The sequence below is a fragment of the Zophobas morio genome, unplaced genomic scaffold, assembly GCF_036711695.1.
Source record: "Zophobas morio isolate AGI-343-1 ecotype UQ-CSIRO unplaced genomic scaffold, CSIRO_AGI_Zmor_V1 ptg000010l, whole genome shotgun sequence".
In the NCBI taxonomy this organism is placed as follows: Eukaryota; Metazoa; Arthropoda; class Insecta; order Coleoptera; family Tenebrionidae; genus Zophobas; species Zophobas morio.
This window is the reverse complement of record NW_026972115.1, coordinates 1,768,536-1,785,335: the sequence shown is the minus strand read 5'-3', so window position 1 is coordinate 1,785,335 and position 16,800 is coordinate 1,768,536. Positions and strand designations below refer to the sequence as shown.

At 34.1% G+C, this 16,800-nt stretch overlaps 1 protein-coding gene across 1 annotated transcript in view; it reads left to right on the top strand.

Annotated features, from left to right (window-relative positions):
- The first annotated feature begins 214 nt into the window (after positions 1-214).
- LOC135126100 (protein piccolo-like) overlaps positions 215-16,800 on the top strand; it is a 32,323-nt gene continuing 15,737 nt past the window's right edge. Inside the window, exons 1-2 of the transcript XR_010280005.1 lie at positions 215-2,737; positions 2,785-2,987. The gene's annotated coding sequence lies outside the window, so the exon portion shown is untranslated. The remainder of the gene's footprint in view (positions 2,738-2,784; positions 2,988-16,800) is intronic.

Genomic DNA, 16,800 nt, shown 5'->3' with positions numbered 1-16,800 from the left:
ATTAGTAATGAGTAATAGTAATTTCATTATACTAATCATTATTGACGTGCTGTAAAGAGCGTTCACGATCCGGTGCTGACCGAACACAAGCACGTGTAATTGACCCTTTAGACTAAAAAATATTTAAAAATTATCAAAACTGCTTTTTCATCTCGCTGCAGTCGTATAAAATGTATCAAAACTCACATCTAAGTTGTGTCTTGGATATCGCTGGGTTTCAATGAAAGCCGAGGCGAAATCGAGACTCTGTCACGTTTTGTTTACGCTGTTGGCATGGAAACCGCGCCTCTCCCCGCCGGATTGGGCTGGTGTCGGGTCACATTCGTTGCAGTGACCGCTATCAGTAGTTCAACTGCGGGTGTTTGTTTCAATTCTGCTCCAGTGAACTTGTTACGTTTTAAATAAAAATGAATTCAGTTGAATACATAATAGAAAATCGACCTCTGTCGTACGACGACAAAATTATAGTGAAAAATTTAGGCAGACCTACTCCGGACTTAGTGATAAAAAAAAGTGTTCAAGGAAAAGGGCGAGAGTTTAATAGATATTTTAACAGGCGGAACACCTATGATCACTATTCGTGGATGTGCGGTAGCGAAAAAACCAATAAATTGTACTGTTTTGTGTGTCTGCTCAGTAATGAGTTACAACCCCCGGTTTGGGTTACTGCGGGCATGGATGACTTACGACACCTTAAGGAAAGAGCCACAAAACACGCAAGAACTGCGAGTCATTTGGATCGGTTAGTGGATTACAACCTTCTGGGTAATAGGGATATCCGGACACAACTGGACACAGCATATATTAACAACTACCGTGCGCATAACGCACGGGTGGACAAAAATCGCCACATTTTACGTCGCTTGATCATGTGTATCAAGTTTTGTGGGGTGTTCGAACTGGCTCTACTTCGTCGACACAACGACACCACCGAATCAGAAAACCCAGGTATATTTCCAGGTTTGATCGATTTTACAGCCGAATTGGACTCCGCTTTGTCAGATCATCTAAAAGAAGCCACCGTTTTCAAAGGATCGTCTAAGGCGATCCAAAACGAGCTTCTAGACGCTATGTTACAAGTCTGTCGAGAAGAAATTTCGGAACAGATTGCACAGTCAAATTTCGTGGCGATTGAGGCCGACGAAACCACGAATTCGTTCAACCAGGAGCAACTCGTCCTAATTCTTCGCTATATTTTCAAGGGAGAAATTTTTGAGCGCTTTTGGGGCTTCATTAGACCACCAGGACACACAGCGCAAGATATAGCCGACGCTATAATAACAGAACTCGACACTATTGGTATCCCACCAAACAAACTCATTGCTCAAACCTACGATGGGTCTTCAGTTATGAGTGCTAAAAATGGCGGAGTTCAATCAATCATCAGACAAAAATACCCCGGTGCCTATTTCACCCACTCTTACGCTCACCAGTTCACTTTAATGCTCGAAAAAGCGGCTTTTTGCTACAAAAAACTAAAAATATTTTTTGCGGAAGTGCAATCTTTTGCTGCGTTTTTTTCCAGATCGACGAAACGGACGTCAATGTTGGACGACGTGTTGAAGAGGAGATTTCCAGGAGCAATTCCACCTAGGTGGAATTTTAAAACCAGAACTGTCAATACGTTGTACGAAAACAAAGAAGTGATCTATGAGTGCTTGGAACACATTGTGACTGTAGAAAACGATTCGAGAACGATCAGTGAAGCGAATGGTTTATTGAGGGTTTTGAATTGTGAAGATTTTAATTTTTTCTTGGAAGGAATTCGTTATATTGCGCCGCTTGTGGAAGCGCTTTTCAACGAAATGAAAGTTCGAGGAGTTGACAGCGAATATGTCCAAAAATGTTTGCAAAATTTTCAAAATGACATTGCAGATATTAGAGAAAATCAGATTGACACCTTAAGTGAGTACATCGCAATGGGTAACGGCTGTGATCAGATTGACCCCCTAAGTGATGACATTCCAATGACTGACGACGGTGAAGCTTTACCCCCAAAGCGTCGCAAAATGGATGTCACATTGGAAAATAATAAAATTATTCTTAAGGAATATTGTGATGTGATTCTTAACCAAATCAGTGACAGGTACAATTTCACCGGGCATTTATCCGCTGCTAGATTATTTTTCCCAGATTTGATTAATGCATATGAGGTTCACTTCCCCGAAGACACTTTTGATAGCACTCTTGAAGCCTATCCCTTTATCGATAAAGAAAAATTAAAGACCGAGTTGACTATTATTTATGGCAGAGATGACTTGCAGTGTAATGGTGTTTTGCTGTTCTTAAAATTCATAGACAGCAATAATTTACGGGAGGCTTTGTCTGAGACTTACAAACTTTTAGACATTCTTTGTACTACACCAATGACCACCTGCGAACGTGAGAGATGCTTTTCGACCCTAGAGAGGATCAAGTGCTTTCTGAGTACGACTATGACTCAAGACAGACTAAACGCACTCGCTATGCTCTCAGTTGAAAAAAAATTAACCCAAACTATTGAAAATTTTGACAACAAAGTGTTAAACATTTTTGTAAATCGCACCAACAGGAGATCAGATTTTAATTATAAATAAAAATACATTCTAGTGATGGACTCAAAGACTATGTAAAATAAAAACTTTATTATTGTGTGTGCATTGTGACTTGTACTTTTATAAGTTCTTAAATTGTGTGTAATAATCAAGACGTTTCGTTATCGCAACATCAATGTAAAATTTTGACCGAAGGCAAAAAGGTAAGTGGACAAATACTTTTTTACTTTTATTGAATGTATTTTTGTAGTTATTTCCCTCAGACAATTTTCATATTTAATTCATCAATCAAATTGTGGCCCCCATTTCAAAAGCTCACGAGCCGCCACTGGACCTCCTTGGCTCTACAGTACCAAACAAGTAGTCTCCTGTTTCCGTCTGTCTGTCTGTATCCATTTTTATTAGGCACGTAATCTCCGAAACTGCTGGACTGACTGTTGTCAAATTTTCAAGGTATGTTAGAAATATTACGTAGATGGTTAAATGCTAGCCAAAATTTGGCTAATCATCCCCACCAACAATTTGATGACGTCATCACAATTTTTTTATTGGTCAAATTAGTGTGAAGAATACGTACGTCTTTATTATAATAATGATAAAATTTATATAATAATTATAATATTCAGAACATTCTTTGAGAAGACAAACTCACTGAAATCAAACTAATTTCTACGTGACATTCTTTCGATGTATAAACATAAATAACACTTGAGCGTCAGATTGCTATTACCTAGTGTTCAAGGTCAAGGGTTGTTAGAGTTGGATTATTTTAGGTCCAACATTAAGTTTCTTGTCAAAATAAGTCTGCACATATTAAACAAAAGTGGCAAAATATAGCCCCACCCACCCGCCCTCTCTCAATTGTGATGATTTTTTTTATTCGTCGTGAGCCAAGAGGGCGGGGCTTCAACTGCAAAATCCTCATTTCTCCACGAGAAAGTAAAATTACTATTTTAAACGTGTTTTACGTTTCTAATATTTTGCCTTTTTTTCTTAATATACATAGCATTCTTTGAACAACACGATACTCAGAAACATGTCTTTAATTTCTTGTAAAGAAATAAGTATTGTGCAGTTAAACTCAGCCACCTTATAGATAAGTTTATTGCACAACAGTACAGCAGTACAAACGGTTAGTTAACAGTGTATACCTACTGATAATTAACTTAACTAACCTAAGAATAAAACAAATAAAATCATACATCAAACACAATAAAAAAGGAACACAAATTTAAAATTTATTAAAAGAAATGCCTAAGTCGGTACCTCGTAAAATATCAAAAATTAGCTGCTTTTTAATGACTTGGCTGGACATATCAAGGAATTGATCTAAGTGATTCACAATATAGGGAGCCAGATATGAGAAAGATGATTCAAAACGAGCAGTCATATGAGTGGGTATTGGTTCACGGCGAATAAAAAAAAATAATCGCAATTGAGATAGGGGGGGTGGGCGGGGCTTATATATTTTTTTTCTTAACGTACATAGTATTCATATACGATACTCAAAAACAATCATGTTTTTAATTTCTTTTACAGAAATAAGTATTTTGCAGTAAAATTCCGCCCCCTTGGTTAACGGCGAATAAAAAAATCATCACAATTGAGATAGGGCGGGTGGGCGGGGCTACATTTTGCCTTTTTGTTTTAATATGTGTAGACTTCATTTCACAACATGAACCTTAAAACATGTTTAAAATGGAAAATTTGTATTAGGAAATATCGATTTTGGAATTAGGCTCCGCCCCATAATTGCAAATCCATACTTCCTTGCAAGAAGTACCATTTTAACTGTGTTTTAAGGTTCAAAATATATGCCCCGCCCACCCACCCTATCGCAATTGTGATGATTTTTTTTTAATCGTTGAAAGCCAAACAGGCGTAATTTAATTGCAAAATCCTTATTATTTCTCTACAAGAAATTACCATGTAAAACATGTTTTTGAGTATCCTGTTATTCAAAGAATACTATGCATATTAAAAAAATAAATAAAGTTAAAGATTAAGCCCCACCTACACCTGCCCCGATCTAAATTTAGTAATGAAGTTTTTATTCATTGGCACACCTAGGGGCGGAGCCTGATTGCAAAATCTATATTTCCTTACAAAAGGTTCTAATATTTTTCCTGTTTTTCTTAATATACATAGTATTCTTTGAAGAACACGATACTCAAAAACATGTTTTTAATTTCTTTTAAAGAAATAAGTATTTTGCAGTTAAACTCCGCCGCCTTGGTTAACGGCGAATAAAAAAAATCATCACAATTGAGATAGGGCGGGTGGGTGGGCTTATATTTTGTCTTTTTGTTTTAATATATGTAGACTTCTTTTCACAACATGAAACTTAAAACATGTTTAAAATGGAAAATTTGTATAAGGAAATATTAATTTTGCAATTAGGCCCCGCCATATAATTATCCATATCTCCTAAGTTTCTTCTTGTGAAAAGATGGCTATGTATATTAAGAAAAAAAAAGGCATAATATAAACCCCACCCACCCGCCCTATCTCAATTCTGGTGATATTTTTTATTCGTCGTGAGCCAAGAGGACGAGGTTTTACTGCAAAATCCTTACATAACAACATATTTTTCAGTATCGTGGTCAAAGAATACTATATATGTGTATTAAGAAAAAAATTAAGCTAAAGATTAGGCCCCACCCATACCCGCTCCGATCTCAATTCTCAATTATGATAAATTTTTCATTCGTTGTCAGATCGAGGGGCGGGGCTTAGTACCAAGATCCATATTTGTCTAGAAAACAAATATGAATCTTATTACCATTTTAAACATGTTTTAAGTTTCTTGTTCTGAAAAGACGACTACGTATACTTAGAAAAAAGACAAAATATAAGCCTTGCCCACCTCAATTGTGATGATTTTTTCTTTAGTTGTCGACAGCCAAAAGAGCGGAATATAATTGCAAAATCTTTATTATTTCTCTAAAAAAATTACCATATAAGACATGTTTTTGAGTACCGTGTTATTCAAAGAATACATACTGTGTATATTAAGAAAAACATAAAACCAAAGATTAAGCCCCACCCATACCTGCCCTGATCTAAATACTAATGAAGTGTTCATTGATGGGAGACCTAGAGGCGGAGCCTAATTGCACAATCCAGATTTACTTACCAAAATTTACCATTTTAAACGTATTTTAAGGTTCTAAGAATTAGAAAAATAAGCACAATAAAGATGGGGTGGAATTTTTCTTAATATATATTGTATTCTTTGAACAACCCAAAACTCGAAAACATGTTTTCAATTTCGTGTAAAGAAATAAGTATTTTGCAGTTAAGCTCCGCCCACTTGGTTCACGGCGAATAAAAAAATCATCACAATCGAGATAGGGCGGGTGGGTGGGCTTATATTACGTCTTTTTGTTTTAATATATGTAGACTTCTTTTCACAACATGAAACTTAGAACATATTTGAAATGAAAAATTTGTATAAGGAAATATTAATTTTGCAATTAGGCCCCGCCACATAATTATCCATATCTCCTAAGTTTCTTCTTGTGAAAAGATGGCTATGTATATTAAGAAAAACAAGGCATAATATAAGCCCCACCCACCCGCCCTATCTCAATTCTGGTGATTTTTTTATTCGTCGTGAGCCAAGAGGGCGGGGTTTTACTGCAAAATCCTCATTTTTCTACGAGAAATTAAATACTAAATATGTATGTATATTAAAAAAAAAAAAATGAAGTTAAAGATTAGGCCCCACCCATACCCGTTCCGATTTCAATTCTCAATTATGATAAATTTTTCATTCGTTGTCAGATCGAGGGGCGGGGCTTAATAGCAAGATCTATATTTGTCTACAAGAATTTACCATTTTAAACATGTTTTAAGTTTCTTGTTCTGAAAAGACGACTACGTATATTTACAAAAAAGGCAAAATATAAGCCCCGCCCACCCGCGCTATCTCAATTGTGATGATTTTTTTCTTTAATTGTCGAGAGCCAAAGGAGCGGAATATAATTGCAAAATCTTTATTATTTTTCTACAAAAAATTAGCATATAAGACATGTTTTTGAGTATCGTGTTATTCAAAGAATACATACTGTGTACATCAAGAAAAAATTAAAACCAAAGATTAAGCCCCACCCATACCTGCCCTGATCTAGATACTAATGAAGTTTTCATTCGTTGGCAGACCTAGAGGCGGAGCCTAATTGCAAAGTCCAGATTTCCTTAGAAAAATTTACCATTTTAAACGTGTTTTAAATTTCTAAGAATTAGAAAAATAAGCACAATAAAGATGGGGTGGTATATTTATTTAATATATATTGTATTCTTTGAACAACTCGAAAAGATGTTTTTAATTTCGTTTAAAGAAATAAGTAGTTTGCAGTTAAGCTCCGCCCACTTGGTTCACGGCGAATAAAAAAATCATCACAATCGAGATAGGGTGGGTGGGTGGGCTTATATTTTGTCTTTTTATTTTAATGTATGTAGACTTCTTTTCACAACATGAAACTTAGAACATATTTGAAATGAAAAATTTGTATAAGGAAATATTAATTTTGCAATTAGGCCTCGCCACATAATTATCCATATCTCCTAAGTTTCTTCTTGTGAAAAGATGGCTATGTATATTAAGAAAAACAAGGCATAATATAAGCCCCACCCACCCGCCCTATCTCAATTCTGGTGATTTTTTTATTCGTCGTGAGCCAAGAGGGCGAGGTTTTACTGTAAAATCCTCATTTTTCTACGAGAAATTAAAAACATATTTTTGAGTATCGTGGTCAAAGAATCCTATATATATATATATGTATATTAATAAAAAAATGAAGCTAAAGATTAGCCCCACCCATACCCGCTCCGATCTCAATTCTCAATTATGCTAAATTTGTCATTCGTTGTCAGATCGAGGGGCGGGGCTTAGTAGCAAGATCCATATTTGTCTAGAAGAATTTACCATTTTAAACATGTTTTAAGTTTCTTGTTCTAAAAAGGCGGCTACGTATGCTTAGAAAAAAGACAAAATATAAGCCCCGCCCTGTCTCAATTGTGATGATTTTTTCTTTAGTTGTCGAGAACCAAAGGAGCGGAATATAATTGCAAAATTTTTATTATTTCTCTAAAAAAATTACCATATAAGACATGTTTTTGAGTATCGTATTATTCAAAGAATACATACTGTGTATATTAAGAAAAAATTAAAACCAAAGATTAAGCCCCACCCATACCTGCCCTGATCTAAATACTAATGAAGTGTTCATTGGTTGGCAGACCTAGAGGCGGAGCCTAATTGCACAATCCAGATTTACTTACCAAAATTTACCATTTTAAACGTGTTTTAAGGTTCTAAGAATTAGAAAAATAAGCACAATAAAGGTGGGGTGGTATTTTTCTTAATATATATTGTATTCTTTGAACAACCCTAAACTCAAAAACATGTTTTCAATTTCGTTTAAAGAAATAAGTATTTTGCAGTTATGCTCCGCCCCCTCGCTTCACGGCGAAAAAAAAATCATCACAATCGAGATAGGGTGGGTGGGCGGGCTTATATTTTGCCTGTTTGTTTTAATATGTGTAGACTTCTTTTCACAACATAAAACTTACATTTAAAATGGAAAATTTGTATAATGAAATATTACTATCTATATTAAGAAAAAAAAGACAAAATATATGCCCCGCCCACCCACCCTATCTCAATTGTGATGATTTTTTTTATCGTTGAAAGCCAAACAGGCGTAATTTAATTGCAAAATTATTATTAATTCTCTACAAGAAATTACCATGTAAGACATGTTTTTGAGTATTTTGTTAGTCAAAGAATACTATGCATATTAAAAAAAATAAATAAAGTTAAAGATTAAGCCCCACCTACACCTGCCCCGATCTAAATTTAGTAATGAAGTTTTCATTGGTTGGCAGACCTAGGGGCGGAGCCTAATTGCAAAATCCAGATTTCCTTACAAAAAGTTTCTAATAATTTTCCTGTTTTTCTTAATATACATAGTATTCTTTGAAGAACACGATTCTCAAAAACATGTTTTTAATTTCTTTTAAAGAACCAAGTATTTTGCAGTTAAGCTCCTCCCACTTGATTCACGGCGAATAAAAAAAATCATCACAATCGAGATAGGGCGGGTGGGTGGGCTTATATTTTGTCTTTTTGTTTTAATATATGTAGACTTCTTTTCACAACATGAAACTTAAAACATGTTTAAAATGGAACACTTGTATAAGGAAATATTATTTTTGCAATTAGGCCCCGCCACATAATTATCCATATCTCTTAAGTTTCTTCTTGTGAAAAGATGGCTATGTATATTAAGAAAAACAAGGCATAATATAAGCCCCACCCACCCGCCCTATCTCAATTCTGGTGATTTTTTTTATTCGTCGTGAGCCAAGAGGGCGAGGTTTTACTGCAAAATCCTCATTTTTCTACGAAAAATTACAAACTTATTTTTCAGTATCGTGTTCAAACAATACTATCTATGTATATTAAGAAAAAATGAAGCTAAAGATTAGGCCCCACCCATACCCGCTCCGATCTCAATTCTCAATTATGATAAATTTTTCATTCGTTGTCAGATCGAGGGGCGGGGTTAATAGAAAGATCTATATTTGTCTACAAGAATTTACCATTTTAAACATGTTTTAAGTTTCTTGTTCTGAAAAGACGACTACGTATATTTACAAAACACGTAAAATATAATTAGGCTCCGCCCCATAATTGCAAAATCCATATTTCCTTGCAAAAATGTATCATTTTAACCATGTTCTAAGTTTCTTGTTGTGAAAAGATGACTATGTCACAGTTGGGATAGGGGTGGGTGGGTGGGGCTTAATCATTGCTTCTTTTTCTTAATATATAGTTCACTTTCAACAACATAATACTTAAAACATAATTCTAACCTCGAATTGACCACTTGATATATTAAGTAAATATTTTCTTATTGAAATGGATAAGCCCCACCCACCCACCCCGTCTCAATTGTAATGATTTTTTTTATTCGTCGTGAGACCGGGGGGTGGAGCGTAAGTGCAAAGTCCATATTTCTGTACAAGAATTTACGGAATGACTAGTATTTTCTCTATATGTTACTCCACAGAGAAATTTTTATTTCACTAGTTAGTTGTCCACAATTTTTTAATGACACAACAATGAGGAGGTCCCACTTTATTTTAAGACACACCATAGATCGCGAAGTTACTAAAAATACCTTTCAATTATGCGACCCACAGGACTGTTTTTATTCTTCACTCCAAACAAACAAAATAATTTTCAAATCAACACTCTGTATAATTCAAAAAATAAACTTGAGACATTTTTGTTTACATAGATCGACCCTACTTTATTTTCTCAGTGTCAATCCAAACCTTTATGTACTCAACGTTGTGAACAAATTACGAAACCTGAAAGTTGTGCTAACTTGTGTACGTTGTACCTCATAAATTTTCTTGGGGAACGCTATCACAAGTTAGAAAGCATGTTTGGTTCAAGGTTATTACTACGAGCACTTTATCTTATTAAATAATAGTAATCGTAACTACTAAAACTGGTACCACCGCAAATTCTCGGCTAAAATATGCCGGTCGACAAACTGTCAACAGGGGCGGATTTACTTTATTCTGGAACGAAAGCAAGTTCCAGTACCTGCGACTACTCGGAATTTTGAGAGAATTGAGCTTTAGCTAGAGTCTTCCAAGGTTATTTCACGGTCGCCTTAGAATCCTTCAAAGAACCCGAACCTTTCGCATCATCCCTTCTTCTAAAATCCGGCTTTCTAAGAAGCTTTAAACCCTCGTCCTTCATTTGACCTTAGAAATTTCAGGGTGCTACGTTTATTTTTCAGTCCATACCGCAAGCGTCACTCGATTACAGCGCCGTTGCCATGGCCAGCACTCTCCTCTGATCTTTTCCCCATTGAACATGCATGGAATATTTTGAGCGTCGATCATTGCATCAAGTGCGTCGCCCTCTTGAAACTTTCAATGAGCTGTGACGTTATCTAGAAATAGCTTGCAACTAGCTCAACCGGATGTCGGCCATCTCACTAATAGCATGACTCGCAAAACCAACATATACTTAGTGGTGCTCAGCTGGGCTTCATTTAGATCTAATCATCTAGGAACTAAGTGTGTGTTGGTGGAACTGTTTCTAAATAAATACATTGTGCGACGAAAATGACATGAATTAGAGCTGGCGTTGGCTGTCGAGCTTGGGGTGGTACCACTGCTCTTGATTTGACGTAAATCGAACATAACCTAGACAAAATTTGGCGAATTATTTGAATAATTCAGATCACATGTTACTCCCTTATCTTGAGAGATCATGCTGTAAAACAATCATTCCCTTGATAATACAATTGCAATATAAACTTATGACGTCAAGAGCATTTATTGATAATGTAAAATAGTCAATTGAAATTGTCACAATTGATGCTATTCAGAATTTAATTGGATCAAATCTAACGAGACGGTGACGCAACTGAAGTTAGATTAGAAGAATGAATTACTACAATTATTCAATAAAATTAGCAGTTAGAGGTTATTTGTGCTAAGTATACGTAAGTGTGATGGACTTTCTGTCCTAAATATATCCTGATACAGTTATCAATTTTAGTAAAAGTATATTATTTGACAAATATATTAAAGTTGTCAAGTTTTCTTATCATTTAAGCCTGATAAAGTGATACTAACAGTATTAACAAGCACTACATTTGAAGATAACGTTCGAAAAGTGAAAAGTAATGCAGATAAAATTATTTTCTATATTAAGTGAGTGTCTTACGTTAATAATTTTTAATACGACTTTCATTAATTCTAATACATTGTTCTTTTGTTTGAACATACTTTGAGGTTAGGTTTAAACGAGGACAAAGTTTTCTATTATATGATACGAAACTAAGACACTGCGTCATCATCGTGACTCAAATTTATTGTTATTATTATTGTTTTATAATTTTATGGCGGATTTTTCAAGAACATTAAATTTAAATAAAAAGTTTGCTTATATTATTTCGTTGCGAGCGAAAAAATCCAAAGAAATGGTTCTTTTATCAGCGGAATTTATGTGTACATTAATCTTAACAACCAAACTCACTACAGTGCAATAATGTGGTTTAATGTATGTTATACAAATACATAGTAATAATTCTATAGCTGCGCATACACCGACTATGGTTTCTGACGAACCTGAAATTGATTTCAGTTTAAAACGCACGATTTTGGCGGATTAAGGTTTTTAACCGAATTAAGAACAACAAAAAATGAAAGCAGCTCGAGATTAAACTAAAGCATCGAAAAAACATTTGTGTTTCTAAATGGGATTTTAAAAACTCCCTTCGTGAATTTATAATTAAAGAAAAATAATTGTAGTAAACAAGTTAAATATTTCACGATACGAAGCCTGGTGTCAGAACAAGAATATGAATTTTCAGAATTGACAACTTTATTAAAACAAGAAAAACAACTACAAAGGGGAAAGTTAAAATTCAAAAATACTTTCTCGAGCAGAAGTGGAGTTTTCTCCCGAGCTTTGTATTTTGTTAAATTATATCTTTATTAAAATTGTAGTCATTTCATTTGTGAAGTGTTTGGTGCGTGTTCTCAAGAAGAATTAAATTAATTCTAACACAGCTACCAAGAGAATTTTTGTCGCTTAAATGTAAAGCTAAAAATTTGAAAAAAGTCGGTCGCAGCATTGTAATGACTACACCGTCCACTGCTTTCGAACTAGTTCATTCCCGCTAGTAATTTCAATAGACAAACTAAACAATATTCTGCCAGCGCTGTTGTTTCTAGCCAGAACCTCAAACACTGTGACAATCTTCGACTAGTCGTCTATAAATAGATTTATGAACCCAGATCTCCCGCATTAGTCCGGCATCCTGTAGCGAGCAACTTTTGTCCACAATTCCTTTTCCATACAAAGCAGGTAGTTCAAATCCGGTTTTCGAACGGCTGCACAAAGACTTGAAGACCCATAAACAACAAAGCGACAGAGCATATGGCTTATGGTATTAGGGCCAAAGAACCTTGAAGTAGTAGAAAAGGGGGATTTTTACCTGCGATCTTCAGGCTGTCGTTAGTCTGCGCAAGCAAATGTAAATTGTGGCCGTTAAATAATGTCGTTACGCTCCGTGATTACGATAATGGCTTCCTTTACGATATTGCCAGAGAAGCCTGATACTCTATCCAGTTTGAGACGAAATTTTCTGGAGAGTTGTTAATAAGATTGATATTGATTTTTTCAGCGCTGGGTTTCTAATTGATTTCATAAATATATAACGGGTAATTAAAGTTTCATGGACGTAAAAAATTATAGTCCCTCTCTGTAACTGTAGTGGAAGAACAGCAGCTGTACGGAGGGGGGGGAGTTATCTAGCTCCTCTCTCCCTCCCCCGTTGGCGAGTTAACATCCTGACTACAAATTAGAACTGAACTAGAATGAACTCGCCGCATAACGCCATTGGCCGGACGCCAACACCACGGTTTCCTGCCACTATCTAAATATCTGATAATAAATACGACTAGTTTCTAGTCAACAAACCCAATTAGAGAAATCAACATAAACACTGATCTGTATAGAGTAACACCAAAACTTGTAGTAACACCACTGGGTGGTAATTTTGACCAAGTTTTGCCCGAAACTACGATTTCGTCTAAAAAAAATCACATTCCTACAACTCTATGGCTTGTGAATAAAATTATCGCTATTTTCGTAACCTTTCTGACTCTATTATTAGTTACGTCACGTTTGTCGCCTAATTTCTTACAAAATCCAGTTCCTGCAGCTATCAAGGAGATAATCCTGCCAATTTTTCTATGACTGATATTTACAGTAGTTTTTTTTTATTCAAACACCTACACGATGTACTTGTGGTTTATGAATCTGCCTTGATTGTTTGTAATTAACGACTGCTCCCAAACAAAAGAAAAATTTAATAGAACCGGATGCAATCGCTTCACTTTGATGACTCAAGTACGATTATTTTATTTTATGCTGTTGATGCGTCTACGAACAAGAAATGCAGAGGTGGCATACAAGGAATTGTGCAACCGCATAAGAATGTGAACAATGTTTCGGAAGCTGTTAACGCTGGCGTAGCTGTTGCGCAACGAAAGAGGGGAATTGGGTAAACTTACGACCTCGTCAGTAAACAAGATCCCATTGTTCTGTGTTGAAACTAACGTTGATTTTAAAAAGCTGCGTCAACACTGGCGAACGTCAGGATTGGTCAAAGTTGGAACGGTTTCTTTTACTAATTTTGTTTTCGAGTGGTGTTTAAATTGAAGCACGTTGGCGTATTAAAGTAAAAAATGTTGTCATTGCAACTGATAAGTGCGAAATAATTGTAACTTTATATCTATGTTCGTGTTATATAACGAGTTGTCACTAGAACTACGTACTAAATGCGGAGTAATTATAACTTAAGGTTACCTGTATTTGTTTGTGGTATATACTGTGCACTGTTTTTAACGCACTTCGCTACTGTTTTAAAAGACAGTATTATAGAACGTCACGTGATGGGAAGGGGATCAAAACATTTTCAAATTTATTTTCCAGTGGAAAAATGGTTCGGTAGTGGTTTGAATGTGACAAGTGCTACTTCGCGTGAAACTGGCTACGTGCTTAATCGCCGCATTCTTTCGATATTTATTTTCAAGTATTAGAGGTGGCGCATCGAAGTACTCAGTGACAATTATTATTTTACTATTATTAATTATTAAGTGATTTATCGTTTCATCATCCCCTCAGACTTTTTTTAATAAACGCAGTTTAAATTTTCTAATATATCTTAATCTTGTACTTGTGGTTTATGAATCCGTCTTGAGTTTTACTGTAAGTGTCTAAATTTTCAATTTTTTACTTTCCGAGCGTAAGCGTTTCCGTCTGAGTCTGTACTTGTAGTGTATAATTTCCGTTATTTTTTTGGATTTGCGTATACAGGGTGGCGCAAAAAAATTATCATTGTATTTCAGGAGCGAGGGAAGTTCTGTCGAAGCAACTTCCGACCAATTTTTTTCGATTTCTTCGGTTTCTTGGATTTTTTCGATCTCCGATTTCTTGGATTTCCTGGATTTTCTGGATCCTGTGAATCTCTTGGATCTTTTGGATATTTCGTATCTTTCGGATCTTTTGAATCATTTGGATTCTTTTAATTTTCTGCATTTTTGGAATTTTCGGGTTGTTTGGTTTTGGGTTTTTTCAATTTTTTCGATAATTTTTGAAATGATGGGAATTCTTGAGTTTTTCGAGTTTCTTGGGTTTCTTGGATTTTTTAGATTTTTGGATTTTTTGAATTCTTTGATTTTTTGGACTGTTGACTTTTTTAAGATACTTGGATTTTTTGGATTCGCTGATTTTTTTTGGATTTTTTAGACTTTTGGATTTTGTGAATTCTTGATTTTTTTGAATTTTTCAAACATTTTGGATATTTTCGACTTTTTGTATTATTAAATTTTTTGAGTTTCTTGGGCTTGTAGTATTTTTTGGATTTTTAATTTTTTCCATTTCGTCGATTTCTGGATATCTTAGATTTCTTGAATTTGTTGCGTTTCATGAATTCTTTTGGATCCTTTTGGTTTTTCGGTTTTTTTTATTTTTTTTGGATTTTTAGGAATTATCGAATGTCTTGAGTTTCTTTGGTTTATTGGATTACTTCGTTTTTTTTTAGTTTTTATTTACATTTTCTACACTTTTGAAGTTATTGGATTTTTTTTGAGTTTATTTGGGTTCTTGAATTTTTAAGATTTTTGGATTTTTAAATTCTTTGATTTTTTGGATTTTTGAACTTTTCGGATATTTTCGATTTTTTGTATTTCTTGAATATGTTGGATTTTTTTCGATTTCTTCTATTTCTTGGGTTTCTTGGATTTTATTTTTTAGATTTCTTCTATTTCTTGGGTTTCTTGGATTTTATTTTTTAGATTTCTTGAATTTCCTGGATTTTCTGGATCTTTTGGATCTGTTGAACCTCTTGGGTCTTTTGGATCTTTTGGATTTTTTAGATTTCTCGGATTTTTCAGATTATTAGTTTTTTCAGATTTTTGGATTTTTAAATTCTTTGATTTTTTGGATATTTTTGTACTTTTCGGATATTTTAGATTTTTTGTATTTCTTGAATATACATATTAGATTTCTTTCGATTTCTTCCTGGATTTCTTGATTTTATTTTTTAGATTTCTGGAATTTTCTGGATTTTCTGGATCTTTTGGATCTGTTGAACCTCTTGGATCTTTTGGATGTTTTGTATCATTTGATTTCATGGATTTTTTAGATTTCTCGGATTTTTCAGATTTTTGGATTTTTATTTTCTTTGATTTTTTGGATTTTTTTGAACTTTTCAGATATTTTCGATTTTTTGTATTTCTTGAATATGTTGTTTTTTTCGATTTCTTCGATTTCTTGGATTTCTTGAATTTCTTTGCTTTCCTTGATTACCCGCGTTTCCTGGATTTATTGAAATTCTTGGATTGTATTTCGTTAATTTCCTGGATTTTCTGGATCTCCTAAATCTCTCGGATTTTTTGGATACTTTGCATCTTTTGGATATTTCGTATCTTTCGGACCTTTTGAATCATTTTGATTCTTTTAATTTTTTGCATTTTTGGATTGTTTGGTTTTTGGATTTTTTGGATTTTTAAAATTTTTTCGATAATTTTTATTATTTGCTTTTTTATTTTATGATTTTTGGGATATTATGCACTTCCTGGATTTTTGAAATGATAGGAATTCTTGAGTTTTTCGAGTTCCCTGAGTTTCTTGGATTTTTTAAATTTTTGGATTTTTTAAATTCTTTTTGTCCAAAAATGGACTGTTGACTTTTTTAAGATACTTGGATTTCTTGCATTTCTTGGATTTTTTGGATTCCCTGAATTTTTTTTGTATAATTTAGATTTTTGGATTTTTTAAATTCTGTTTTTTTTTTAATTTTTGAACATTTTGAATATTTTGGATTTTTACGACTTTTTCCATTTCTTCGATTGTTTGGATATCGTAGATTTCTTGAATTTGTTGGGTTTCCTGGATTCTTTTGGATCCTTTTGGTTTTTCGATTTTTTTATTTTTTTTGGATTTTTAGGAATTATCGAATGTCTTGAGTTTTTTTTGATTACTTCGTTTTTTTTTAGTTTTTATTTACATTTTCTACTCTTTTGAAGTTATTGGATTTTTTTTGAGTTTATTTGGGTTCTTGAATTTTTAAGATTTTTGGATTTTTAAATTCTTTGATTTTTTGGATTTTTGAACTTTTCGGATATTTTCGATTTTTTGTATTTCTTGAATATGTTG